Source organism: Hemiscyllium ocellatum, chromosome 23 (assembly GCF_020745735.1).
Source record: "Hemiscyllium ocellatum isolate sHemOce1 chromosome 23, sHemOce1.pat.X.cur, whole genome shotgun sequence".
Lineage (NCBI taxonomy): Eukaryota > Metazoa > Chordata > Chondrichthyes > Orectolobiformes > Hemiscylliidae > Hemiscyllium > Hemiscyllium ocellatum.
In genome coordinates, this window is record NC_083423.1 from 35596166 (window position 1) to 35622859 (window position 26694).

General features: G+C 41.6%; 1 protein-coding gene across 7 annotated transcripts in view; it reads right to left on the reverse strand.

The window, feature by feature from the left end:
• The window catches only part of tafa5a (TAFA chemokine like family member 5a), a 475664-nt gene that overhangs the window by 183191 nt on the left and 265779 nt on the right, over positions 1-26694 (reverse strand). The window lies entirely within an intron of this gene.

The following is a 26694-nucleotide window of genomic DNA, read 5'->3' on the forward strand; positions in this document are numbered from 1 at the left end:
CCACTGTTACTGGCAGGGCATTCCATGAACTCACGACTCGCTGAGTAAAGAATCTACCCCTAACATCAGTCCTACACTTACCACCCCTTAACTTAAAGCTATGCCCCCTCGTTATAGCTGACTCCATACGTGGAAAAAGGTTCTCATAGTCAACCCTATCTAAACCCCTAATCATCTTGTACACCTCTATCAAGTCACCCCTAAACCTTCTTTTCTCCAATGAAAACAGCCCCAAGTGCCTCGGCCTTTCCTCATATGATCTTCCTACCATACCAGGCAACATCCTGGTAAACCTCCTCTGCACCCGTTCCAGTGCCTCCACATCCTTCCTATAGGATGGCAACCAAAACTGCACACAATACTCCAGATGCGGCTGCACCATAGTCTTATAGAACTGCAACATTACCTCAGGACTCCGGAACTCAATTCCTCTACCAATAAAAGCCAGTACGCCATAGGCCTTCTTCACCTGGGTGGCAACTTTCAGAGATCGGTGTACATGGACACCAAGATCCCTCTGCTCATCCACACTACCAAATATCCAGCCACTAGCCCAGTACTCCATCTTCTTGTTATTCTTACCAAAGTCAATCATTTCACACTTACCTACATTGAACTCCATTTGCCACCTTTCTGTCGAGCTCTGCAGCTTATCTATATCCCGCTGTAACCTGCCACATTCTTCCTCACTGTCAACAATTCCACCGACTTTCGTATCATCCGCAAACTTGCACACCCAACCTTCTAGCCCCTCCTCCAGGTCATTTATAAAAATGACAAATAGCAATGGTCCCAAAACAGATCCTTGTGGAACACCGCTGGTAACTGCACTCCAAGATGAACTTTTACCATCAACTACTATCCTCTGTCTTCTTCCAGCCAGCCAATTCCTAATCCAAACCTCCAACTCACCCTCAATGCCATGCCTCCGTATTTTTTGCAGTAGCCTACCATGGGGCACCTTATCAAATGCCTTACTAAAATCCATATACACCACATATACTGCTTTACCCTCATCCACCTCCTTAGTCACCTTCTTAAAGAATTCAATAAGGTTTGTGAGGCATGACCTGCCTTCACAAAACCATGCTGACTATCCTTGATTACGTTATTCCTATCCAGATGTTCATAAATCCTATCCCTTACAATTCTCTCTAAGACTTTGCCCACAACAGAGGTAAGACTCACCGGCTTATAGTTACTAGGGTTATCCATACTCCCCTTCTTGAACAAGGGAACCACATTTGCTATCCTCCAGTCCTCTGGCACTATTCCTGTAGACAACGAGGACATAAAAATCAAGGCCAATGGCTCTGCAATCTCCTCCCTTGCTTCCCAGAGAATCCTAGGATAAATGCCATCAGGCCCAGGGGACTTATCTATTTTCACCCTTTCCAGAATTTCCAACACCTCTACTCTACATATTGCAAAGCCACCCATTCTAATTAATTGTGACTCAATATTCACATCGGCAACAATGTCCTGTTCCTGAGTGAATACTGATGAAAAATATTCATTCAGTGTCTCCCCAATTTCTTCAGCCTCCACACGCAACTTCCCACTACTATCCTTGACTGGATCTATTCCTACCCTAGTCATTCTTTTATTCCTGACATACCTATAGAAAGCCTTTGGGTTTTCCCTAATCCTACCAACCAAGGACTTTTCATGTCCCCTCCTTGGTGCTCATAGCTTTCTCTTTAGTTCCTTCCTGGCTACCTTATAACTCTCAATCGCCCCAATTGAACCTTCATGCCTCATCTTTACATAGGCCGCCCTCTTCCCTTTAACAAGGGATTCCAATTCCTTATTAAACCACGGCTCCCTCACACGGCCCTTTCCTCCCTGCCTGACAGGTACATACTTATCAAGGACACTCAATAGTTGCTCCTTGAATAAGCTCCACATATCAATTGCACCCTTCCCTTGAAGCCTACTTTTCTAAGCCACACATCCTAAGTCATGCCTCACCGCATCATAATTTCCCTGCCCCCAGCTATAACTCTTGCCCTGTAGTGCACACTTATCCCTCTCCATCACTAAAGTAAAAGTCACCGAATTGTGGTCACTGTCCCCAAAGTGTTCACCTACCTCCAATTCTAACACCTGGCCTGGTTCGTTACCCAGAACCAAATCCAGTACGGCCTCACCTCTAGTTGGCCTGTCTAAATATTGTGTCAGGAAACCCTCCTGCGCACATTGGACAAACACCGACCCATCTAACGTACTCGAGCTATAGCTTCCCCAGTCAATATCTGGAAGGTTAAAGTCCCCCATAACAACCACCCTATTACTTTTACTCTTCTCCTGAATCATCCTCGCAATCCTTTCTTCTACATCTCTAGGACTATTAGGAGGTCTGTAACAGGGTGACCTCACCTTTCCTATTTCTAAGCTCAGCCCAAACTACCTCAGATGGCGAGTCTTCATCCATCGTCCTTTCCACTGCTGTAATACTATCTTTGACAAGCAATGCCACACCTCCCCCTCTTTTACCCCCACCTCTGACCCTACTAAAACATTTAAACCCTGGAACCTACAACAACCAATCTTGTCCCTGTTCTACCCATGTCTCCGTAATAGCCACAACATCGAACTCCCAGGTACCAACCCATGCTGCAAGTTCACCTACCTTATTTCGTATACTTCTCGCATTGAAGTATACAAACTACAAGCCACCTTCCTGTTTACAGGCACCCTCCTTCGAGATTGATGCCATGTTCCTAACCTCCCTATACTCCAGGTCCTGCACCCTAAAGCTACAGTCTAGGTTCCCATGCCCCTGCAGAGTTAGTTTAAACCCCCCGAAAAAACACTAGCAAACCTCCCCCCAAGGATACTGGTGCCCCTCAGGTTCAGGTGTAGACCATCCTGTTTATAGAGGTCCCACCTTCCCCAGAAAGAACCCCAGTTATCCAGAAACTGGAATCCCTCCCTCCTGCACCATCCCTGTAGCCAGGCATTTAACTGCTCTCTCCCTATTCCTCGACTCTCTATCACGTGGCACGGGTAACAAACCAGAGACAACAACTCTGTTTGTTCTAACTCTAGCTCTTCCAACCTAGCTCCCTGAAAGCCTGCCTAACATCCTCATCCCTCTTCCTACCTATGTCGTTGGTGCCAATGTTGACCACGACTTCGGGCTGCTCCCCCTCCCCCTTAAGGACCCAGAAAGCACGATCAGAGACATCACGTACCCTTGCACCTGGGAGGCAACATACCAAACGTGAGTCTCTCTTGCCCCCATAAAACCGCCTATCTGTGCCCCGAACTATCGAGTCTCCAATAACTATTGCTCTGTTCTTCTCCTCCCTTCCCTTCTGAGCAACGGGGACAGGCTCCGTGTCAGAGGCCTGAACCCCATTGCTTACCCCTGGTAAGTCGTCCTCCCCACAATTATCCAAAATGGTCTACTTGTTATTGAGGGGAACGGCCGCAGGGGGTCTCTGCACTGGCTGCTTCCTCCCAGTCCCCCTCACTGTCACCCATCTGTCTGCAATCTTTGGAGTTACTATTTCCCTAAAGCTCCAATCTATGACCACCTCTGCCTCCCGAATGATCCTAAGTTCATCCAACTCCAGCTCCAGTTCCCTAACACGGTCTTGGAGGAGCTGGAGATGGGTGCACTTCCTGCAAGTGTAATCAACAGGGACGACCATGGCATCCCTCACCTCAAACATGTTGCAAGAGGAACACTGCACTGCCTTCACTGCCATCCCTCTAAAAGTAACCTTAAAAAAGAACTAGGTCTAAACACAAGAATAAGCAAAATGCAGCACTTACCTTCTTACCACAACGGGTCTTATTATTAGGTTAGATGAGGGGAGTGGGTGGAAGGCTCTACCTTTGTAGTGCCTCGGGTTCTTCTCCTGCGCACCTTTATAGGGGAAAAAACAACTTACCCAGGTAAGCTTGCGCTACACCAGCTTCCGGGTCCTCTCCACGCTTTTTCTGAAGAAAACTTTCAAATTTAAACCGTTAAACAAACGTCACCGAGCCTTCAAGCAGCCACTGCCAGACAGCCCTTACCTGCTCTGCTGAGAGAGTGAGCTAATATACCGGGAACTGAGCTAATTTCCAGACAATGCCAGGGATACAATGGAGTCTCATATTCTAAGTTGCTTAGTAATTTACTTCTTTTTAAATATGTATTGAGTTCCTTTTACAAATTAGACCATTAGGCCATAAGACATAGGAGTAGAAATTAGGACATTCAGCCCATCTAGTCTGCTTTGCCGTTCAATCATGGCTGATAAGATTCTCTAACTCATTCTCCTACTTTCTTGCCAAAGCCCTTGATCCCCTTCATACTCAAGAATCTATCTATCTCAGTTTTAAATATACTCAATGACTTGGCTGCCACAGCCTTTTGTTAATGGATTCCATAGATTCACCACTCTCTGACTGAAGACGTTTCTCCTTATCTCCGTTCTAAAAGGTCTTCCCTTTATTCTAATGCTATGTCCTTGGGTCCTCTTCTCTCCTACTAATTGAAGCATCTTCCCAACGTCTATTCTGTCCAGGCCATTCAGTATTTTGTATCTTTCAATTTCCCCCGTCATCCTTCTAAACTCCATTGAGTATTGACCCAGAGTCCTCAAACATTCCTCATATGTTAAGCTTTTCATTCCTGGGGCCATTTTTGTGAACCTCCTCTGAACATGCTGCAGGGCCTGTACATCCTTCCTGAGGTTATGGGGCCCAAAACTGTGCACAATATTCCAAATGTGATCTGGCTAGAGCCTTATAGAGCCTCAGAAGTACATCCCTGCTTTTATATTCAAGTCCTCTCAAAATAAATGCCATCATTACAGTTGCCTTCCTAATTACTGAATCAACCTGCATGTTTACCTTGACAGAATCCTGGACTCGGACTCCCAAATCCCTTTGCACTTCAGACTTCTGAGTTTTCTCCACCTCTCCATTATTCCTACCGAAGTTCATGACCTCACACTTTCCCACGTTGTACTCCATCTGCAAATTCTTTTCCCACTTTCTTAATCTGCCCAAATCCTTCTGCAGCCTCCTCACCTCCTCAATGCTACCTGTCCCTCTACCCATCTTTGTATTGTCTGCAAACTTGGCCAGAATGCTCTCAGTTCCTTCATCTGGATTGTTAATGTATGAAGTGAAAAGTTGTGGTCCCAATACTGAGCCATGCAGAACTCCACTTGTCACTAGCTGCCATCCTGAGAAGGACCCTTATATCCCCACTCTCTGCTTTCTGCCAGACAGCCAAGCTTCTATCCATGCCTCTGACACCATGGGCCCTTATTTTACTCAGTAGGCTCCTGTGTGGCACCTTGTCAAAGGCCTTCTTGAAGTCTAGGTAGATAACATCCATTGTCTCTCCTTGGTCAAATCTATTTGTTAATTAATCACTATTATAAACAAAAGGTTGTAAAGCTAAGAATGGTTTCCCTTTCTATTAATAGATCTTCAGTTAATTCACTATATGAAACTATTTGATCAGACAAAACTAATAAAGTTCTTCCTACAGAAACTGACAACAAGCAACTTCTTAAATTGGCAGAAAGTTTTGCATTTTTTTACCGTCTGTCTTGTTTCTTATTGATGAGGAATGGGCACTGAGGACTCTGGACTCAGTACAGGATTCTTAGCCTGTGATCTGCTCTTGTTGTCACAGTGTTTTTGTGATTAGTCCAATATAGTTTCTGGCCAATGATAACCTCCAACATGTCAATAGTGGGGAATTCAGTGATGGTAATGCCAATGGTAATGTCAATGGGTGATAACTACATTTCCCTCTTGTTGGAGATGTCCATTGCCTGACACTTGAGTGATGCAAACAGTATTTGCTGGATGCAGCAGGCTCTTGGTCTTGTTGAATGGAATGGGTCAAGCACAGGCTTGATCCCTTTCTGCATTTGACACCTTTGAAAGACAGACAGAACTGCAGTTATGTGTGGCTGCTGATGGACTCAAGGATTCTATGGAAGCAAACAATTGCCAAGACTAATTGCCTCTCAGTGTGCAACTTGCGCCCTCATGTCAGGTTCGGTTAGGTTATGTGTCACTGATACAGTCCAAGTTTCAGAGCTTTACAGGAATGTACTGATAACAATTGTTGTGGACATTATGAACTTTTGTGGCCTTGTGAAAGTATTTGTTGTCAAACATGAGCTGCTGAGCTGGCATTGCCGATCTGGTTCTGAAGAAGGGTCACTGGACTCAAAGCATTAATTCTGCTTTCTCTCCATTTGTGCAGGCAGACCTGCTGAGTTTCTCCAGCAATTTCTGTTTTTGTTGCTGATCTTGTGATTCTTTGTCACCTTTAGCAAGAGCTGTCAGCCAAAGCATGAGGAGAGCTCAATGTGTGAAGGTGATGGTGGCTTGGTGTGAATGTCACTGAACTAATGATCCAGATGCCCAGGCTAATGAGTTCATAGGTCATGAGTTCAATGCTCATTGGGGACATTGGTGGAATTCAAACATCATTAACAAATCTTGAATCTAAAGCTGGTTGCAGTAAAGACAACCATGCAAATTATCACAGATCATTGTAGGAACCCAACTGGCCCACTAATGCCCATTAGAGAAGTAAATCTGTCATCCTTACCTGATGTGGCCTACATATAGAATAGAATCCCTGAAGTGTGGAAACAGGCTCTTTGGCCCAACAAGTCCACACCGACACTCTGAAGAATAAGCGGCCCAGATTCATTCCCCTACCCTAATATTCTACATTTCCCCGAACTAATGCACCTAACCTACACATCCCTGAACACTATGGGGAATTTAGCTTGGCAACTTCACCTAACCTATACATCTTTAGATTGTGGGAGGAAACCAGAGCATGGGAGGAAACACACGCAGACAGGAGGAGAATGTGTAAACTCCACACAGACAGTCACCCAAGGCTGGAATTGAATACAGGCCCTGGGCTTTGTGAGGCAGCAGTGCTAACCACTGTGCCACCCCGTGACTCCAACCAATCAACAATGTGTCCCCAAAAACGGCAAAAAATTCAGATCAAAACAAATTAAGGTTGGGTAACAAATGCTGGCCTTGTTTGTGATGCACCATACCAAAAAATCACTCAGTTTTTCTTTATAGAGTTGGTAGAATATTTCAGCTCAGATTGATACATGTGCTTGTACTGATAGGGTGAGGACAGGGTGAGTTTCTGGTAAGCAGAATTAAAAAGACCAATTCTTTTCCGACACTTCCAAATTTAATAGCAGGACCATGGAATCTGCAAAAGGTCTCACCAGGCAGAACATTGACTTTGTCCCCAACCTAGTGAAGGATGGCAACTCTAATAAAGGCACCCAGAGCCAGTATCAACAATGTTCATCCCAGCTAGGGGTGGAGGGTAAAATCCTCTTCACTTTGTATCCTCATTGGCGTTAATATTTTTGTCTTTACTTACAATAGCAAATAATTATACATTAGCAATAGTGATATTTCCTCACATTTCTGCAGAGGGGGTTGCCTTGTTAGTAAGAAATGAAACTAAATTGATAGTAAGAAGTGATATAGAGTCAGAAAGAGTTGACTCTGTGTGGGTAGAGTTGAGGAAGTGCAAAGGAGACATATACAGGACTTTTCGCCTGCAATCCAGATGTGGAGCAGAACATAAATCAAGAGATAGAAAAGGCATGTTAGAATGGCACCACTGAAATAATCATGGGGAACTTCAATGGGCAATCAAGTTGATAGCAGATCCCAAATAAAGAACTTGTGGAATGTTTACAAGATTTGTTTTTTTGGAGCAGCTTGTGAGACAATCTACTGGGGAACAAGCAATTCTGGATTTGATGATAATCTAATGAGGCAGATTGATTAGGAAGCTTCAGGTGAAGGAACCCCTTGGGGGCAGTGACCTTAATATGACAGAATTGGCCCTCCTGTTTAAGTGGGGGAAGCTGGGGTCAGATGTAACAATGTTGGAATTGGGTAAAGGTAACCATAAAGACATGAAGGAGGAGCTGGCCAGAGATGACGGGAAGGAAAAGCTGTGGAGCAGCAATGGCAGGGATTTCTGGGGGTAAATCATGGGGCATACAGAAATTCATCCCAAGGAACAAGGAACATATTAAGGGGAGGATGAGGCAACAATAGCTGACCAGGGAAGCCAAGAACAGCATTAGTGCAAAATAAAAAGCATACAATGTGAAGAGTAGTAGGAAGCCAGAGAACTGGGAAGCCTTTAAAAGCCAGCAGAGGAATACCAGAAAAGCAAGAAGGGGTAAGAAAATGAAATGTGAAGGTAAGCTACGTAGCAATATAAAAGAAGATTGCAAGAATTTTTGTTGAGAGAAAGAGAAGAGAGCGGCAAGAGTGGACATTGGACTACTAGAAAATGAGGCTGAAGAAGTAGTTATGGAGAACAAAGAAATGGTGGAAGCACTGAACACATACTTTACATCAGTCTTCATGGTGGACAACAGTAGTAACAAAGCAGAACTTCAAGAGAGTCAGGGAGAGTGAGTGTAGTGGCCATCACGAAGGAGAAACTGAAAGGTTGGAAGGTGGATAAATCACCCAGACTGATGGAATACTGAATTCTGAAGGAGGCTGGTGATCTTTGAGGAATCACTGAATCAGGGAGAGTCGCAGAGGACTGGAAAGTGGCTAAGGTAACACCTCTGTTTAAAAAGGAAGGGAGGCAGAAGATAGGAAACTATAGGCCAGTAAGCTTGACCTTGGTTGCTGGTAATATATTATTAAGGATGAGATTGTGAAATACTTGGAAGTACACAGTGAAGTAGGTACAGTCAGAATAGCTTAGTCAAGGAGAGATAATGCCTGAAAAATCTCTTACAATTATTTGAGAGGGAGTAAGCAAGTTAGACAAAAGAAAGCCAATGGATATGATCTATTCGGATTTCCAGAAGGCTTTTAACAATGTGCTGCACAGGAGGCTGCTAGACAAAAGCCCATGGTGTTAGGGGCAAGGTACTGGCATGGATAGAGGATTGGCTGACTGGCAAAAGCCAGAGAGTGGGAATAAAGGGGTTTTCTTCAGGATGCAATGGAGTGGCGTTCCACAGGGATCAATGTTGGAACCACAAATATTGATGTTACACTTTAACAATCTGGGCAAAGGAACTGAAGGTATCAAAACTAAGTTTGCAGATGACACAAAGTCAGGAGAAGAGACATGTAGCGGGCAAGGAAACGGGAGACTGCAGAAGGACTTGGACAGGCTAGGAGAGTGGGCAAAAAAGGGGCAGATGGAATACAATGTGGGAAAGTGTGAGGGTTATGCAATTTGGTTGGAAGAATAGAGAGGTAGACTTTTTTTTTAAATAGAGAAAGGTTTCAGAAGTCCAAAATGGACTTGGAAATCCTAGTTCAAGATTCTCTTCAGGGTAACATGCAGGTTCAGCTGACAGTTAGAAAGGGAAATGCAGTGTCAGCATTAATTTCAAAAGTGCTAGAATACAAGAGCAGAAATGTACTGCTGTAGCTGTATAAGGCTCTGATCAGACCACATTTGAATTATTGTGAGCAGTTATGGGCCCCATATCTAAGAAAGGATGTGCTGGTATTAGAAGGGGTCCAGAGGAGGTTCAGAAGAATGATCCCAGGGCTGAAGGGCTTGTCATCTGAGAAGCAGTTGAAGACTCAGGGTTGATTCTGAATGCAGTGTAAAAGGTTGAGGCAGATCTGATTAAAACTTACGGATACTGAGAGGCCCAGAGAAAGTGAATATGGAGAAGATATCTCCAATAACAGGACACACTAGGATTCAAGGACACAGCCTTGAAGTGAAGGGTTTTCCCTTCAGAACTGAGATAAGGAGGTATTTCTTCAGTCAGGTGGGATGAATCTATGAAACTCCTTGCTGCAGAAGGCTGTGGAGATTAAGTCATTGAGTTTACTTAAGGCAGAGACAGCTAGGTTCTTGATTAGTAAAGGGATCAAGGGTTATGGGGAGAAGGCAGGAGAATGGGGTTGAGAAACATATTAGTCATGATCTGACAGTGGAACAGATTCACAGGGCTAAATGGCCTAATTCTGCTCCTATGTCTTAGGAGCTTATGGCCCATGTTCTTTTCTCTCATCAATTTTTTTTCTTAATTAACAGAGGCAGAAGCATCAATGTCAATTAGCATTAGACCAAACTCCATCGCTGTACCTCTGCCAAATTATGTTACGGCGCAAATCAGTACCAAATTGAGTTCAGTATAGCACTTAGAACACCATGTCCAAAGGGGATTGAGTTGAGAAAGATTTATCACATTTTATGTGTGATTGTTAGTGTTTCAAGAGAAAAATGCTTTGATTTTCCCTCTGCATAAATTATTTAAATCTAAAGGTGAAGAGATGTTGTGCCTACTTTCATACTTTCCGTCCCATTTCTACTCAATTTCCAACGTTTCTGATACAGTCGTGTTTGTAACAATATAGGAAACATAGCGAACCATGTACATCCAGTATTCTACTCCACTTTTCACTTTGGCAGTGTAATTCCTTTGCAGTCAACTACAAAAGAGGTTGAAATCTGTATTAATGCGATACCTGAGGTACAAAGATATAATGCATTGGGATATTTTGCCTGTGCAATTGAGATGCTCTATAACATAACACAATTCAAAACACTGACTGAGGAACACAGAGCTACAGAACAGCTGGCCGTGCATCCAAAGCATTCTAAAGATGTGTTATTATGTCCTGATAGTCTGAGTTTATTGAGAGAAAATACTTCCAAAAATCACAGAACTCTGTGCTGTGTATGCCTGAAGACCGAAACAGCCAAACATCATCAGAACAAGTGGAACAAAGACACATTCACCATCTTGGGGTGGAATATTCTAGAATCGTTTATGAAAGGAATATGCATGCACCTAATTTTTCATAATAATGCTCAAATTTAAAAAATGAACAACATGTGAACTTCTTTAAGCTTTCAAGCTTCAGACTATTACTTCTCATTTATTATCTAGTTCTTGACTGCTCAGTAAACCAGAGAGCTGCAAATGGATATGGCTAGTTACACTAACACTCTCTTTGCAGCCATTTCTAAGAAATGACTAGTGCCAGAAGTATTTCAATATTGCTCTGACCTTGTAGTCCTGAAGAGCAATCTCGACCCAAAGCTTCTTTTCTAGTTTGGTGCAACATTCCTCCAGAAACCTGTGTGCCCATTTGTCTTTGAAACCTGCAAGGGATTATAAAATGAACCCTGACTCCTGCATTCAATTCCAAGATGGTGGCGGATTAACAGCGCAGCTCATCTGTTCTGCCTTTTACTTTTTAAAATTACTTCAGAGTTATTTTTTCTTACTTTATCCTACTTACCTTGTGTCAAGAGATCAAGCCAACATGGGGACAGTGAAAGCACATGCGGGAGATCGAGCCCAGTGCAGCAGGTATAAAGATCCCCTGGCATCAATGGTGGCAGCAAGTGTAAGCAACCCAAGGTTTCGTGCCAACTGCGGTGGCTGCATGCACAGGGACACTGAGCCCAACATAGATCAGATCGAGCCCAGCATGGCTAAGAAAGACTGCAATATTGAACGTTTAAGTTTATTTCTTTGTTTTTTTAATTTATTATAAGGACTTTAATGTTAAACTTTTAATTATAATTCCTTATTTTTCTACATTGTACTTAAGATTTTGAACCTGACCTTTGTACCTAAGATGGCCACATTGTACATTTTTCACTGTACTCCTATATTCGTGGACTTGAATACACGTGACAATAAAATCTAATTCTAATTTGAAAGTTTGAGAGTGAATTTGATATCTGTCCATCAGCAAGTTGATAAATTCGACTGAGCCCATTATAGCCAGTCTTGGTAACTCCACTTTTGTCACTTTCCCCAGAACCCAGTAGTAACTCACAAACCACAGTGTCAGCTGGCCTCCTTCTCCTTCCCTAGTTTTCTATCCAGTCAAAACAAAAGGCTTCGCAAATGTCTCTCCAATTGATATAACATACTCATCTAGATGTCAAAGTAGCAGATAGGAAATCCGAAGAGGACTTGTGAATGAAATAAGTGCATAGGTTAAATATAAAAGCAAACAAAGAAAAGTCCTCAGCATTATCACCTACATAAAGTTAAAAATCACACAACAAGTGGTTATAGTTCAACAGGTTTATTTGGAAGCACTAGCTTTCAAAACACTGCTCCTTTATGATCAGGTATCTGATGAAGGAGCAGTGCTTTGAAAGTTAGTGCTTCCAAATAAACCTGTTGGACTGTAACCTGGTGTTGTGTGATTTTTAACTTTGTTCACCCCAGTACAACACCGGCTCCTCCACATCACACCTACATAGAAAATAACTAATAATTTTGCAGTATACATACTGTACTCCAGAACACCCCAGAACATTCACCCCTCCATATCTAAATACTGTTTGAGGGGTTTGAGACTTGAGGCCTCCATGTAAGCGTTCTGGCCTGGCGTGGATGCCTGTTAGACTGCAAGTACGCTGATTAGGCGTGTGCCTGCTTTCAGTCTGCTACCGACAGGATTAGAAAGTTTAATACAGCTCATAATAACAGTTGCATGAAGATGTATTGCCCGCTGTAGTGGAATGCAATCTTCTCCTCAACAAACATAGTTATAGCATTTACGCAATGATTCTAATCCAAATGAGAATTTTTATCTACTGCTTATGAAAACATACCTAGGACCAGTTCTCAAAGGTTTACTCAACACAAATCTCTCAAACACCAAAAGCCCATCTCATTAGATAACTGACCAACAACAGTTACAAAGTCTTCACTCTAACTTTAGATATTAGTAGGAAGGAATCTGTGACCATGAGGAAACCTAAAGACCAATATCACATTGTTTCAGCTCACGAATATACAGTATTCTCACGGTAAGTTCAGCTTTCTGAGTTTAAAGAGAAGCATATGAAGTTTAAGTTACAAATTTTCTGTTAACTTGAAATGTATCTTTTCTACGTAAAGTCACAAGTGTACTATTTTAGTAAGATTTTATGTTGTTAAACTTGAAAGGGTTCAGAAAAAATCTACAAAGATGGTGCTGGAACTGGAGAGTTTGAGTGAAAAGGAGAGGCTAGGATTTTTTCCCTGAAGGGTCTGAGACTAAGAGGTAACATTGTAGAGATTAGAAAATCATGGATATGGTAAATAGCCAAAGTCTTTATTTCCGGGATAGGAGAGTCCAGAACTAGATGGTATAGGTTTAAGGTGAGAAGGGAAGATTTAAAAGGGACACAGGGACAACATTTTCATGCAGAGGTTGGTGCGTGTATGGAATGAACTGCCAAGGAAGTGGTGAAATTATGACATTTAAAAGACATCTGGATGGATATATAAATAGAAAGTGTTTAAAGGGATATGGACTAAATGCTGGCAAATAGGACTAGATCAGTTCAGGATATCTGGTCGGAATGGATGAGTTCGAACGGAGGGTCTGTTTCTGGGTTGTATAACTCTATGGCTCTATTTATGTTATGCTGACAGGAGGTTAAAAAAGATATACATTTGGTAAGATCTGGCTTATTTGATCTTTCTGGGAAAACAAGATACATTTCAGACTTAAGCTGTTGATTCATTGTACGTTTAAATTTCTGCCTCAACTCTCTCTTGTGTCATGTTCTAGTGCACAGTTTGGAGAATGCAACTTGAACCAAAACTGTCATGTAACCCGAACCTGTGATTTGAGAGTGATATCTACTTAGGGTTTGCACAATTCCTTTTCTTTCTGCCATAACTCTGTCTCTTTATTAAGATATTGTGACTCAAAGTGTAATGCAACTTGATAGATAAGTCTTTGCCATTTTGAACATTTGGTAGCAAGCTCCTCCTGGTCACTAATGTCAATGCTGCTGCACTTGAAGGACACCTAGAGTCTTTGCAGCATTTTTCTTGACCTTCTTTGGAACATTGGCCATTTGAGAATTGAGAAAACAGTACTTAGCACTGGAGACCATCTTTATATGCCTAAAAATTATGTCCAGACAAAGGTGACTTTGAAAGAAGTTTGCTTGAGTGCTTGTGGAGCTGGTTTCAAAAAACAGTTTCACAGGAAGGTACAGGAAGGCACAGAAAGCCTGATAAATTCAAATGATGACCTTAAGTTAGCCTGGTAATCTACATTATTGCAACAAAATTGATTTATACTTGAAACAAAATTCATAGGCACCTGAAAATTCATCAATCATGACCTTACAAACACTCATCACAAAATAATTGTCACTATACCTTCATAAAAATATAACATAAAGAAATACAATTCTTAATTTAATTATTTTCTACAAAAAAAGGAAAAAAGAAAGAACTTTTGAAATGTGGTAGATAAGTGTGGTAGAAAAGCATATTGCTATGCACAGTTCACACATCTCTGGGGCACTGGTCAGACGTGGCACAAAGAATGCTCTTGTTCAAATGCAGTTTATCATGCTTTTCTGTGTTTCCATGACAACTAATACCAAATCTTTTTTTAAAGTCTGAGAAATGTAGCTGCACAGAATTAACATTCATTTGACGAGAGTGAATAGATAAATGAATTCCTATGTCGACAAAATCTGGATATTCTGAAGCACACATCCTACTTTCCAACTCCCTAAAGCCGCTCCACTGCCTACAAAATGTATGTCAGGTGTCTGATGGAATACATTACCCTGAAAGCTTTACACTGTCGACAAAGCAAACTACCTGGTTAGTAGCCATCCACCAACTTGCCCTCTATTATTGGTGCACCATGGCTTCAGTACAGGATACAGGATGCACTCCAATAATTCATCAAGGCTTCGTTGATAGCAGCTTGCAAACTGGGAACTTCCACTGCCTAGAAGGGAAAAACCATTAGAATGCTATGATGTGTAAACTACCCAACTTAAACAAAATATCCATGGTGTGGAGGAGCTGGTGTTGGACTTGGGTGGACAAAGTTAAAAATCACACAGGTCCTGCTCCATAGCTACCTGATAAAGGAGCAGCGCTTTGAAAGCTAGTGCTTCCAAATAAACCTGTTGGACTATAACTTGATGTTGTGTAATGTTTCACAATATTTCAAGATTCCTTCATCATTTCTTGATCAAAATCTTGAAACTCTGTGCCTTAATATTTTTGGGGAATATTTTCACTCCTTGAGCTATTGTTATTCAAACAAAAGTCGTACCATACCACAAGAGTTTCAAGGACAACCACAGAAGAAAAGCAATTATCAGCTACATCAGAATAACGACTTTTTTGTCTTAAATATCAGTTTCCGCGTTAATGGGATTAACCCATTAAGGTGCATTGAGAAACCTGCTCACATGGGTAATATATTCAGCAGAGTTCTTTCTAAGGAAGAACATGGTTTTTATCACAGATAAACCTTATTTTATCTGTGCTGCAGCAACTCTATTTTTGATAAGGGCATTTTCATTGTCAGTGAAATTGCTTTCAACTCAATCGAAAGCCTTGCTTAAAGATAAAATTTACAATTAAATAAAAATGAAAGATTATATTACGCACAACAGAATAAAAATAGACTGTAAGAGAATATGACATTTGTGTAACTGGAGCCAACAAGGATCTAGAAGCCTGAATGAACTGATGATTGTAAATTTCACACATTGATTACAATGTGTTAGAAACAGCTTGCATTAAAATATTTAACTTTTCTTTGGAGAATGGCTTAGTTATATCACAAAAACTACTTGGCACTGAACAGATATCCCACATTTCCTAGTGTCACAATGCTGATAGCATAATCTCATTGACATCACAGCACTTAATAATCTCAACACACTTACCACCACAGTGGTCTGATATAGCTTTGAATATCAACCATTTTTCAAATTTCATAAACTGAACATGTACATTGCTTAGAAAACAAAAAAAATGGGTAAACTCAGCTTTCAAGTCATTTAAAAAGACACTTTCCATTTTATGTTTTTTCAACTACTTAGTCACATGCACATAAACAGTTTGTATTAAATAAATGAGAATACAATGATCAAAACATCCTTTTGTAACTTGCTGCAGTATTTTCAGCAGAGTCTGTGGTTGTTAATTCAGCCATATGTTTTGCAAAGATCACTTACCTACCCTGCACTAAAAAGATTTTTCTACATTCTTGTTAATTTATTCTCATTGCCCCCACATTGTCTTGTTGTATGTACGAAAATGGGTTATTGTATCAAAAGTGCTGTGGTTATTGAGCCAATGGACCATTCTTTTAACTGCTATTTCTCCATCTCTACATATGGATTTGCTAAGTGTTGCCATCATTTCACAAGTTCAAATTCAGAGGATCAGGACAGTGGTGAAGCAGCAGGTCGTGGCTTGCACACTGACAACTATTTCCAGTTGATGAAAATTCGTTGAGAATCAAAGAGCAATTCTGAAACTTATTACCTCTGTAACATAAAAGCAAGATGGAAAATAATAGACAACTATTTCAAAAAGCAGAATCGGAGATCAGGTTAATGTTTAGAAACACTTCAAAACTAATTCTAGTTGCGAACATCCAGTTAAATTCTGAACAAGCAGCTGTGCAGTTATGCAAGTTATTCTTAAACCTGTTAGATACAATACGAACACACGTCATTATTGTATATTGCTACTAAAAACTATCTAACATATAGTACTGAATTCCAACTAATAATTAAATAGAGAGTGTTGGAAGATTTCAGGAAATGTACATCATTTATCTTAACAGGAAATTATTTTATCTCGCTATCTAAATTCTCTGTTCAGATCAAGCAAGAAGGAATAAACAATTGGCTTTGGGATGTGAACTCCCAGAGCTTGCTCCCAAACACCTAGCCAAATTGCCTGAAGGGGTGTCTTGGCTCCTTGTGGTAGTCACTGTCTGTGAAGGCATTTTCATATGAAATATCTTATTCACCAAGGCACCGACATTTCAAGCTGCTGAATGAATCATAATCTGATCACTCATCAAAGCAGTGAGGACTCTCACCATCATTCAGGTGCTCCACCTCACTCTCATACTAGGATTCAAGTCTCACATGAACCTTACTGTCTTCATGTATTCATCTTATTGTTGGATAAAGGTGTTGTCGAAAAACATTTATTGTTGGGTAGTTTTTTTTGTGTGCTCTTACCCAAGAAGGTTCCACAAGAAAAGTTCTGGATGGATAAGACTGTGGTCAAGTGACCAGGGCCAATATTGGGTATTTTAAACTGACCCACAGGCAGAGAAAGTCTGACCCAACTGAAAATTGGGTAAACTAAATTAAACACAACCAGCGAATATTGACTGCAGGGAACAGTGGAATCCAAGATCAAACAGGTCACAAAGGTTCAAGGGTAACCCGTTACAACCAGCCGGAGGGCTGTGTATTGGAGAAATGTCGATCAGACTCTCTGACACTGTGGATGCCTGAGTGTGTATGTTTTACACCTCCTGACATGGCAAGAGTGAAGGGTGTTGGAATGGTTCCACATTAGTAGAGTTAGGTCAAATGGGATTCAAGGTGAGCTTGTCAACTGGATACATAAATGGCGTAATGGGCAGAAATAGAGTGGAGGGTTGCTTTTCAGATTGGAGGCCTGTGATCAGCAGTGATCCACAGGGATCAGTTCTGGGCCCTCTTTTATTTGTCATTGAGATAAATGATTTGGATGAGAATATAAAAGACGTGGTTAATACATTTGCAGATGACATCAAAATTAGTGACACAGTAGACAGTGAAGAAGGCTTTCCAAGATTACAAAGGGATCTTGATCAAATCGGTCATTGGGCTGAAAAATGGCAGATGGAGTTCAATCTGGATAAATGCGAAGCACTGCATTTTGGTACAACAAACAAGCAATTAATGGTAGGGCTTTGTAATAAAACAGAGAGACCTAGGGGTTCAGGTGCAATTTCTTTGAAGTTTGCATCATGCACAGACAGGGTGGTTAAAAAGGCATTTGGCATGGTTGCCTTCATTGCTCAGTTCTTTCAGTATAGGAGTTGGGAAGTCATGTTAAGGTTATACAGAACATTGGTGAGGCCTCTTCTGGAGTACTGTGTCCAGTTCTGGTTGCCCAGTTGCATAGAAAGGATATTATCAAGCTGGAGAGGGTTCAAAAGAGATTTACCAGTATGTTGTCAGATATGGAAGACTTGAGTTATAAAGAAAGGCTGAATGGGCTGGGACTTTTTTCACTGGAGTGTCGGAGGCTGAGAGGTGACCTAATAGAAATTTATAAATTTGAGGAGTTCAGATAGAGTTAACAGTGATTGCCTTTTCCCTTGGATAGGGGGACTTCAAGATTAGAGGACACATTTTTAAGGTGAGAGGAGAGAGATTTAAAAAAGACATAAGGAGCAATTTGTTTTACACAGAGGGTGGTTTGCATGTGGAATGAACTTCCTGAGGAAGTGATGGATGCCGGTACAATTACAATGTTTAAAACAGGAAAGGTTGGAGGTATATGGGCCAGGAACAGGCAAGTGGGACTAGTTTAGTTTGGGATTACGTTTGGCATGGTCTGTTTGTATTGTTGGGTCTGTTTCTGTGTTATATGATTCTGTGGCTCGACTTAATGATTTGCACTCAGCTCATGATCCCATTGGCAAAAGGCCACAGAATATTCTGGAAGGTCCGGGAAAAGGGCAATTAAAACACACACCTGGAAGCTACTCACTCAACGAAGCCTCACAGCAAAGACTTGTGGCTGTGCAGCAACCCAGGGAGACCCAAGAGAAGAAACCCCCCAGACCTGTGAAACCCACATTCATGGAAGACAGCCAGCTCTGTGGTAAAGAGGAAGGAGAGATTCCAATATCCCTGCTCAAACACATGGATTGTTGTGGGTGCTATCCTTTCTCAGATGGATAGATATGTTAGAGTTAGAGACTGAATAAATGTTGTGGGAATTTGGGAAATGCTCACATGGAATTTTTAAAAAGGAATATTTTATTAATGAAGTTGAGTTGAACCACTAAGCGAGTTCTGGTTGAATTTTGGTGAGACTTGACTACCTCACCAACAAAAGAGCTGAGGTAGAGAGTTTTTAAACACATAAACTGATCCAAGTCTCCAAAGCATGGACAACAAGATGAGAGATCATTAAGTCATGATGGTGAGGGGATGATCTCCTGAAAGAAGCACAGCCTGATTAGGTGCTCTGTGACAACCAATTCAGAGCAAAGAATCCAAACAAAGGTCAGAATAATTGCAGTTTTAGGACTCCTCTTGAGGGCTACTTTTTGATATTCAGAGTCTAAATTCTCCTTCTCATTAACTCCTTCATGAGGCGTTTTAAGGACCATGCCAGACCCTCTCAAAATATTTCAAGAAAATAGCCCTGACCTTAACATTGCTAGTTGTTTTAGGCAGGTGTAGTGTGGATATTCCATGAGGGATGCAGTTGGTCAGGCCACTTCATATTAAACAAAACAGAAGTTGCTTACAAGATTACCAAATGAAACACAAACAAAAGAGAACAGAATACCAAATAACTTAACCTATCCTATCACAACAATCCCCATAAATACTCATTGGCACAAAAGATAAAATCAAACACAGGATCTTAAAGGAGAGATGTCATAGAAAGGGAGGATCAGTCTGGACCTATTTCTTTGGGTCCAGCAGCTGTTACAACTGCCTGACTGCTCTCAGTGAATAGTCAGACCAGACCAGAGAAAAGCTGAGCTGGGAGAACTGGCCACTCACCTCTCATTGTACAAGTGCTTTTTCTTTAACTTAAAAGCCTTTATCCTGAGGCAGTATTTGTTAGCCATAATCAAATTGGTCCTAAAACCCATCAACTTAGGTTTTTTGGAGTCTGTGTCTTTTATGACCTCACTGAAAATAAAGCCTAGGACAATATAACCTTGCTCAACAAGTAGCATCATCAGAGGTGATGTAGCAACATTCTTTTGATCCATTTGTATTAATGTTGACAAATGGGGGGTTTGAATGCGTACAGAATCAAAATTAGAAGAATTCATAAATGATACTCAACAATGATTACTGCTCCATATCAGACAAGGAAAGCATTAGTTTCCCAAATACCACAACATTTACAATTAGCATAATCGGTAAACATAATAAATGTATTTTTCTTAGAAAGAATGACTAACACATTCCTGTACAAAAATGTCACCATGCAAAACCTACTTTCCACAGATTTATGATGTCACAGCTAAATGGTTGCACGTTTGACTCCAGAACAATCACTGTACCTCATGTAATTCATGGTGTGTCGGATGCTTTGAGATGTGATCACACATAAATCTTTATGAAACAAAACTGTTCAATATTACATTTTTGTTTTGCACAGAGTTGGGTAAGTGCCAGAACCATGCTGTCAGATGAGGAGGTGGAACTGGATACAATAGAAACATTTAAGAGGCATCTTGACAGATACATGTCACAAGGAGATAGCGAATAGAGGGATATGGACCATGAAGAGGAAAAGGGTGTTTCGTTGAGAAAGGTATCATGAATCAGTACAAACCTGATGGGTTGAAGGGTCTGTTCCTGTGCTGCATTATTCATTGGTAAATTATTCAATTGACAATGTGGGCATTACAATAGCACCTACCACTTTTACCACCATACAGTTACTTCTGAACTCCTACAGCCTGAAGTTCATTTGCGTTGAATTCACAACCTTAGTTTTCCTGGAAATAGCATTTCAGCAGTTGGTACCTATCAGGGTATGGCAGCTTTTAAACTTTGTCTGCTGTCCCCTGAAATTTGGTGGATCCCGCCTGATGACTCAGAAAAATAAAACCCTTGCAAGTTACAACCATCTCTTCCTGTGGTTCCATGGCTGTTCCATCACAGGCCTCTTCCCACACAGCCTTGCTTAAAAGTTTAAGCTTCCTACAAGCATATCTTAAAGGTGTCTTTCAAAATTTGTGCCATACTGACAGTTACCCTAATTCAAGAATATGATCTGCAGCATTCACTTGTCAATTGCTTTCTTGCTTGGAATGCAGTGCTTAGTGCAATTTCATTCTCGGTCATGCCACACTACAAGTTCATATTTTCAAGCAATTTCAGAATAATCCACTAGAATCTTGCAAGCTGCACTGGTTGGACCTCACCTCTAAACCATTCAGCTCCATGCTGGTGAAGGGGACATTTACTTTATTCTTATCTTTCATTTCATTGCTTTTGGACAAACGTGTAACCTGCATGCATAATTACATCAGTCCTCTTTGGTGAGGTTGAACTCCGCCCATTATCCGTAAGTGTGCCATTTTCATCAGTGCTATTTTCTTGAAATTGCATATTGCGCTGACTCACTGTGTATCTCAGCTTCAGGTTCACATGAGCAATCATTTCAGATTGCTCATACTTCCTCAAAATCAACTTTAGGAGGTCTATAAATTTGTCACAATGATCTTCAGTCATATATTTCTCAAATGAAATTTGAAAGGAAATTCCATTCAGGCCTCACCTTATTCCTTTCTGTTGTGTACAGTCCTAAGAGAAACATATGCTCAGCTGCAGGCAGCCATATTACAGTAACTTTATTTGTAAGACCCAACAAAAGGGAGCAGCAGTGAGATAAATATATTACAACTGATGCTTCTGGTCTGTGTGAGTACCATTCCCAGCAGCAGGCGATGGGTGGATTGGGCTAGAAGTGGCCAGGGTTAAGCTGAACAAGTCATTTTACTACATCAGCGCTACCCCAGTGCCAGCACCAGCAATACTACAGAGCCGTTTCTCCATCTCGAAGGACAGAGATTACTTAAGTGTTCAAAGTGTCTTTGAGATTCAGTTGCAAATGCTGAGCTAAATCTTACATGCACTGGACTGCAGAAGGTGGTGTGGTGGCTCAGTGGTTAGCACTGCTGCCTCACAGCACCAGGGACCTGGCTTCAATCCCACCCTCCCACTGTCTATGTGGAGTTTGCACATTCGCCCCGTGTCTGCTTGGGTTTTGTCTGGGTGCTCCAGTTTCCTCCCGCAGTCCAAACATGTGCAGGTTAGGTGGATTGGCCAGGGGAAATGCAGGGTTACAGGGATGGGGTGGGCTTGATCGACTGAATGGCTTGCCCTTCCGAAGAGATGGTGTAGACTTGATGATCTGAATGGGCTGCTTCCACACTGTAGGGATTCTACAACTGTGTTATTTGTGATCTACCATGTTTTCATTTTACAACACACATTATATGCCTCAGTTCCTCTGCTCTTCTGATTCATCAAAGCTGTTGCCAGTTAACCGTCCCACATTACCATGCATTAATAGATCCCAGCACTCCCCTGCTGAGTTAAGATATGTAATCAAAGTAACAGCACAATCATTGCAGTCCTATAAATATTCAGAACCATTGTGCATTATGCACTTCGAAGCAGAGCTGTTCAATGCATTTAGATTTCAGACTTGGTGACTGAATAAATGTCTCAAAGTGGAGAAATTCCTCAAAACAGAAATCATGACTTACCAGGCACATGAAGATTCAGATCAGAAATATTTTTCAAACTTGTTTGTAAGACTCTTTAGCACAATGGGAAAGTCTCTGCTTCTCAGCCTAAAGGCCTGGGTACAAGTCCAACAGGTAGATTAAAAATATCTACTATCCTATTTGCGTAGATGACAAGTGAATAAACAATTAACTGTATAAATGAAATGCATTTACACAGTGGGGCTCTTGATGAAACTGAGTAAAGTGGGACTATCACAGCAGGAAGCATGATATTCATTTACCACCTGGTTATTACCTACTGGGATGGTTTTTTTTATCCTGATGTTCACCCCTTGAGCATCAATCAAATGGCAATCAGAAAGGTTCGATAATGTGTGAGTAATCCTCTCCACCAGATCATCACAGACAGGAAAGATCAAAATCAATTCACGTCCACAAAATAAAATAAGATCAATTTAATCAGAATTCACAAATTATCTACTCAGTACATTATTCAGACTCTTACATGACACAGAAGCAAGCATGTATCTTCCCCTCTTTCTCACGTTACTGAAGTATTGAATATCCCAATACTATCAATATTGCCAAAGGCTTTAAAGGTCATCATCTTCTATTTAATAATATAAAGATGCATTTGCTTTCCAGTTTCTGTAAAACGTATTGTCATATGGAAATCTGGCTGGTACAATATTATAATCGACCAATGCATTATTCCAATGTGTTAAGGCACATGGTATCTTATGATGAGAACTAATTTAGAAGCACATACTTTCCCAGAGGGAAAGAGAGTGGATTCAGAGATTCAATCAAACAGTATCCAATGATTATTGCAGCAGTCTGTTGCCAACCCCGCATTTTTCCAGTGTGGTAAAACAAGTGACTGATGGCATACGAGAAGCCGTAAATGTGGGAAATTAATTTTTAATGAATTAGAACAAAACTTAGATTTTACAAAATAGATTTAATATAAATCTGTGTTCACTGCTTCTCACGTACATTTAGGCAAGGCGAAAGCAAAGGCAAAAGCAGTGATATTAAATCTGGACCAGCTAAAGTTTATCCTTTTCTTTTGTTTTGCCACTTACGTTTGTTAAAAGACAGGCAATTATGTAAGAAGGGAAGTTCACTCTTTTGAATGACAAGCAGGGCTGACAATGGGATAGTTGTACGCAATATAAAAAATTGTATCCAAACCTCCATAAAGAGGAGACACAGACTGACTTTTCAGTTCATTACTATTTGGCAGCACTGATGAGGAAAGTCCCAGATCATTCAGTGAAATAAACTTAGTAAGGTGGGAAGCAGTAAAAATGCAAAACAGTTCATTTAAACAGTGAAGAGCTAAACTGAATAACAATGAGAGGAACAGGAAAAACGTATGAACAACAAAGGTTTGAAGCTGCTAAGTGATTACAGTCTGAGCAGATACGGCAGAGTCAAAAGTGTGGCGCTGGAAAAGCACAGCCGGTCAGGCAGCATCCGAGGAGCAGGAGAGTCAACGTTTCAAGCACAAGCTCATCATCAGGAGGGGAAGGGGAACCCAAGGGACTGAAAGATAAGGGTGTAGGTTTGCTCGCTGAGCTGTAGGTTTGATATCCAAACATTTCATTACCTGGCTAGGTAACATCATCAGTGGCGACCCCCAACTGAAGCGAAGCTGTTGTCTCCTGCTTTCTATTTATATCTTTCTCCTTAATGGGGTTCCTGGGGTTTGTGGTGATGTGATGTCATTTCCTGTTCGTTTTCTGAGGGGTTGATAGGTGGCATCTAGATCTATGTGTTTGTTTATGGCGTTGTGGTTGGAATGCCAGGCCTCTAGGAATTCTCTGGCATGTCTTTACTTAGCCTGTCCCAGTATAGACGTGTTGTCCCAGTCAAAATGGTGTTTTTTTTCATCCGTGTGTAGGGCTATGAGGGAGAGGGGGTCGTGTCTTTTTGTGGCTAGCTGGTGTTCATGTATCCTGGTGGCTAACTTTCTTCCTGTTTGTCCCACATAGTGTTTGTGACAGTCCTTGCATGGAATTTTATAGATGACATTGGTTTTGTCCATGGGTTGTACTGGGTCTTTTAAGTTTGTTAGTTTTTGTTTGAGAGTGTTGGTGGGTTTGTGTGCTACTAGGATTTCAAGGGGTCTCAGTAGTCTGGCTGTTATTTCTGAAACTTCTTTGATATATGGTAAGGTGGTTAGGGTTTTTGGCTGTGTTTTGTCTGCTTGTCGTGGTTTGTTCTTGAGGAATCTGCGCACTGTGTTTTTTGAGTATCCATTCTTCTTTGTTGAAGTGGTTGGCCACAGGGCAGCGGGGTTGTTTAGTGCCTGTGACCTGGAGATGTTCTCTGAAACATTTCACAAGTTGGTCCATCAAGAGCAATGGACACATTGGTGTTTGGAGGTGCAGGAACGTTTCTGGCCAGATGTGGAAGGATCCTTTGGGGCCTTTGATGGAGGTGATGGGGGAGGTGTGGGCACAAGTTTTACACCTCTTGCAGAGGGTTGGAGATGCTTATTGGGATTCTGTTGTATTATTGAGTATTCATATGCTAAGACCAGAAGTATACAGGATGTCTATAAGTGCGAAGGGTGGCCATGCATAATAACAGAGACCAAATTTTGTTTCCCAATGATCGAAACAGGAGGGCCTGGTCAGGGCAGCCTCAGTGTAGGTCACAACAGAGATTAGCAGGCCACATGTGAAACTGAGTCCAATGCAGAAAAAGCAGTAACAACCTCTGGGAATCTAGGAATGTGAATGTGTCAATGGAGAGAATGCCAGCAGGATTTTAGGTTGCAGGACTCAGAATCAGATGAAACATGTGAACTGAATGCTCTGTCTAATTGTGTTGGATTAATTGATTGGAATATTTTGAATACAGAAGAAGAAACATGGTTAAAGCGAAACTAGTGGATGTACTGTATTCAGATTTCCATACAGTGCTTGATAAGGAGCCACATCAAAGGCTGCTTTGCCAAAATATCAGGTATCGACTAGCAGCAATCTCACTTTGCCATTCCTCCCTTATTTTTGAAATGAAAGGAAGGAACTCCCATTTCTGAGAGCAGATTCTGATTGGGATTCCTTCAGAAATGCAGAGCCACCATTCCATTCCGAAATTCTTCCGTAGTGAGCAACTGTTGTGGGAGGACCAACCATGTCCCTTTCTCACAGTAATCAGCAGTAGGATTCGAGAATGCAAAGATCCAAAAATGCAACCGGCCACTTTGACAGTAAGCACACACAGTCAGTGTGAGGTAAGGGTACTACAAGGGCACGATGCCAGGTTTTAAAAATTCATTCACAGGATGTGGGTGTTGCTGACTGGGCCATCATTCATTGCCCATCCCTAACTGCTCAGAGGGCAGTTGACAGTTAACCATATTGTCATGGGTCTGGAGTCACATGTAGATCAGACCAGGTAAGGGTGGTAGATTTCCATCCCGAAAGGACATGTGTAGTCTAAATGGCTTTTTCCTGACCATTGACAGTGGTTTCATGGTCATCATTAGTTTCTTAACTCCAGATTTTTATTGAATTCAAATTTTACCATCTTTCATGGTGGGATCGAGTGGGGTGCCTGGAAGGTATCGCGCCATGGAGTTAGCTCGGCAGAGGATAGGATGTCTGATGAGTAGGGAGTAGGATGCTTCATAAGTAGGGTGCCAATTACGTAAGGCGTAGGTTGCCAGATAAAAGAGGGTACGGTGCCACATCAGTAGAGTGCCATGTGGGTTGCTTGACAGGGTGAAATGTAAGTAGGAAGGGATAGGGTCCCAGAGGCTAAGATGCCAAATGGACAGGTGGTACGGAGCCAGAAATGTAGGGTACTATGCATGTAGACTGCAGGTGCGAGGTGCCAGGCAGGTAGATGTCAAGTGGGAAGAGCATAGGATGTATAAGGTGCCAACTCGTAGGTGGCAATAGGGTCAGTAAATGATGGGAGAAATCAGTTCTAGACTGAGGCAGGGGGGTGTGTTTGACTGCAGGGGAAAGGGAAACTTGACTGTGGAACAGGGGAAGGAGAATCAGGTCCAGTCGTGGGGAATGAGGAGTGTCAGATATGGAGTAGGGGAGGGGTTTGGGTCTCGTGGCAGGGAACGGGGAAGTCGGGGGCACCAAGTGGAATGGGATTAGAGTCCAGCAGCAGAGGGAAGGGAATGAGGGATCGGGATGTGAGGGAAGGAGGGTCGTGTGTAAAGGGTGGGAAAAGGGTTCAGTTCTCTCTGGACGTGTCCTTGTGGGTGTGGGCTAAGTTTGGGATTGTAAGAAATGGAGTAATGTGTTGTTTTTGCAGATATAGAAAAAGCATACAGAAAAGGGGTACAGCAAGAGAACTATTAACCCTGCAGGCATTTAGGGACTTTTCAGTGTATAATTGTGGTTAATTAAATACTAACTTTGGTGTGTAATTACT